General features: G+C 42.0%; 1 pseudogene; it reads right to left on the bottom strand.

The window, feature by feature from the left end:
* Positions 1 to 1,111: 1,111 nt before the first annotated feature.
* On the bottom strand, positions 1,112 to 1,229 carry LOC124623286 (annotated as a pseudogene).
* Between the last annotated feature and the right edge of the window lie 2,657 nt (positions 1,230 to 3,886).

Here is a 3,886-nt window from a genome sequence, read left to right as displayed (position 1 = left end):
TGAGGATGGGGCGTGAGTCGTGCTTGGGTAGCTCAGTCGGTAGAGCACTTGCCCGCAAAAGGCAAAGGTCCCGAGTTCGAGTCTCGGTCCAGCACACAGTTTTTATCTACCAGGACGTTGCACTTAAATCTGTACTTCATGTTAACAAATTTCTCTTTTTCCGAAACGCTTTTATTGCCATTGCCAGTCTACATTTCTACGTTACTTCGGCAATCATCAGTTATTTTGCTCCCCAAATAGCAAAAGTCATCTACTACTTTAAGTGTCTCATTTCCTAATCTAATTCCCTCGGCATCACCTGATTTAATTAGATTATATTCCGTTATCCTCGTTTTGCTTTTGTTGATGTTCATCTTATAGCCTCATTTCAAGACACTGTCCACTCTGTTCAACTGCTCTTCCAGGTGCTTTGCTGTCTCTGATATATATATTTACACACGTAATATATTTCAAACACACATAACCTAAGTCTTGTTCATTAGAGTATCATGTAATATCCGCCAGTTAATCGGTCAAGAAAATTTGTAGTAACAACACTTCCGCTTTTATATAAAAAAGCTCTCCATCTTCAGGCCACTAGTGGTCTACCGAGACCATCCGACCTCCATGTCATCCTCAGTGGAGCCGGCGGAAGTGGCCGTGCGGTTAAAGGCACTGCAGTCTGGAACCGCAAGACTGCTACGGTCGCAGGTTCGAATCCTGCTTCGGGCATGGCTGTTTGTGACGTCCGTAGGTTAGTTAGGTTTAGCTAGTTCTCAGCTCTAGGGGACAAATGACCTCAGCAGTTGAGTCCCATAGTGCTCAGAGCCATTTGAACCATTTTTTTCATCCTCAGTGGAGGATGTGGATAGGAGGGGCGTGGGGTCAGCACACCACTCTCGTAACAACGCTTCCCCTTTTATATAAAAAAGCACTCCGTCTTCAGGCCACGAGTGGCCTACCGGGACCATCCGACCGCCGTGTCATCCTCAATGGCGGATGCGGATAGTAGAGGCATGGGGCCAGAACACCGCTCTCCCGGTCGTTATGATGGTATTCTTGACCAACGCCGCTACTAGTCGGTCGAGTCGCTCCTCAATTGGCATCACGAGGCTGAGTGCACCCCGATAAATGGCAACAGCGCATGGAGGCCTGGATGGTCACCCATCCAAGTGCTGACCACGCCCGACAGCGCTTAACTTCGGTGATCTCACTGGAACCGGTGTATCCACTGTGGCAAGGCCGTTGCACACCGCCACATATATATATATGTATGTATCCTATCAGCCTACGTCTGGCAAAATGTTGGTTGGAGTATTGTCTAAAAATTCGAAGTACTCGTAAATCAGTCAAGAACTTTTCAAGATGTGTCGTAACTATGCTTCCCTTTACATATTAGATATACTACAAAAATATACAGTTTATGCCGGTCTTATATGTATACACATATACACAGACATTACAAAAATATATAGCGTATGTCCATTTACGACTCTTCCGGCAAGTTTTTCAAAGAGTTTCTTTCATACTAACCTTTTCTTGACAATTACGAAGACAACAAAGACAAAAATGAACCATATCTGTCGAGCTATTCTTCATTGATGCTATTTCATACATGTGGTAACTGTTGTTAATTTCCGACTTTTACATTGGATCTCCAAAAAATTTCTTTCAATGAAACCTTGTCTTGACAGTAACGAACACAGCAACAACAGAAATCAATTAAATCTGTCAAGCCGTTGTCAGGCGACGTTGTTGTTGTTGTTGTTGTTGTTGTGGTCTTCAGTCCTGAGACTGGTTTGATGCAGCTCTCCATGCTACTCTATCCTGTGCAAGCTGCTTCATCTCCCATTAGGTAGTGCAGCCTACATCCTTCTGAATCTGCTTAGTGTATTCATCTCTTGGTCTCCCTCTACGATTTTTACCCTCCACGCTGCCCTCAAATACTAAATTGGTGATCCCTTGATGCCTCAGAACGTGTCCTACCAACCGATCCCTTCTTCTAGTCAAGTTGTGCCACAAACTTCTCTTCTCCCCAATTCTATTCAATAACTCCTCATTAGTTATGTGATCTACTCAGGCGTTGAGCATGCGGTAATTCATTTTTATTTATACAGATCATGATTTCGGCCTCAAACCATTACCAAGTACAGCAATGTTACCTATAATTAGTCTTTGTTTAGTGAAGTCATCGTCACGAACTATTGAACTGGGCGTGCCTGCGTGTAGATAAGTCTTATCTACACTCTGAGACATCCACCTCAATAGATATTGACGATGACTTCACTTAACAAAGTCTAATCATAGCCTCCATAGTTGTACTTGATAATGGTTTAGGGCCAAAATCATCACAGAAATATAAAAAAAAGAAGTTTGTGCAGTGAAATGACGGATATTTCGTTGAAACATTATTACATGAATGGGGACCAAAATATGAGAAGATTATCTTTTCAAATTAGTGCGCCAGTACGTGAGAGGTCTCAGCGCAACGGATGTCAACGACCGAATACACAGACATCAGACGACAACCGATGGAATTCAAAACAGTCGTATTCAGTCGAATGGGGCTACGTTCCCAAAAGTCCAGTACAAGAAAGAAAGAGTTAGTGGCATCCCGAGGATGAGAAATGTGGTATCGCCTAAAGGTCGCAGTGCCACATCGCAGTCGGCAACGCGCATCGATGCCACAGACATTACCGATATCTCCTTGCAGTCTTCAACGGCGAACAGCAATGCCCTCGCACGGTGGTCAATATAGAGCCGAGCGTGGAAACGCTCTGCCCATTTCGTCACCTCAGCTGAAGCATTCAGCATCATCGACTACGACTAAAGAATTAGTCAAGTCTCAGATGGGAAAGTACTTTTGCAAATGTTGAACATTATACTTCTGGAGAAGAGTTTGTTAATTAGAGCTGCAAGTGATACATTTAACAGTCAATATCATCCGTAAATTATCTAGCACTCTCGTGACAAAGGATTGTATCAAGTTAGGTAAATCTTTTTATCGTTCATGTAATAAAGTGAACCAATATTTGTAGTTCAGATGAGCCATCTCGTATATATATATATATATATATATATATATATATATATATATATATATATATATATATATATATATATACACAATGTTATGGCCGGGCGATTATATTTTCGTCTAGTCATAACAAGAAATAACGTACAACGGGTTTACCTCGGAATCTTTAACATCCAGTCGCTGGTTTACTGGAAACTTCAATTAAATCATCGTACAATTAATTCCATATTTTTGTTAAATAAATGTCTTCATTTCATTGCTTTCACCGCCGGGAAAAAATGCAACACCCTCCAGGACAAAGTAATTTTATTGGCAAGTGAGATGGCATATTCTTCATGGTTGTAAGAGTATATGATAACAAATACGGAACAAATGAAATACACAAGTCACAGTAAAGGCTGCCCAGACAGTCGCATCGGTACACAGTATACCCCTCTGGCAGCGTATCGTTACCACTAGCCCCTCTTCGGCGGAAATGCATTTCCTGAAGTTGGATTGCTTTTGCTTTTTAATGTCACCGTGAAACATCGCGAGTGTCTAACACACATTTCTCTCTTTATTCTCGTATATTCATACAACTTGTCTAGTCTTTCCAATAAATGAGGAAAGAGTGTGTAGTGTTCGCCATGTTCTTCTCGAGACATATACAGCTCAGTCACATGAATAGCGGCGTCGTTCTTATAGCAAAAATCGCTATGCAATCTTAATCACAGAAGCATAATGTCATCCATGTCTGCAGGAACTGACGGAGGAGATCGGATGCTCTGTGACCAATCCGTCAACCCTCACCTTGGAACGAAACAAGTATCTTCTAAAACATTTCAACCAACGAGGCGAAATGTTTCCACGAACCTTGCACATACAGATCTC

This window comes from Schistocerca americana, chromosome 7 (genome assembly GCF_021461395.2).
Source record: "Schistocerca americana isolate TAMUIC-IGC-003095 chromosome 7, iqSchAmer2.1, whole genome shotgun sequence".
Taxonomy (NCBI): domain Eukaryota; kingdom Metazoa; phylum Arthropoda; class Insecta; order Orthoptera; family Acrididae; genus Schistocerca; species Schistocerca americana.
This window is presented reverse-complemented; position numbering and strand designations above follow the sequence as displayed.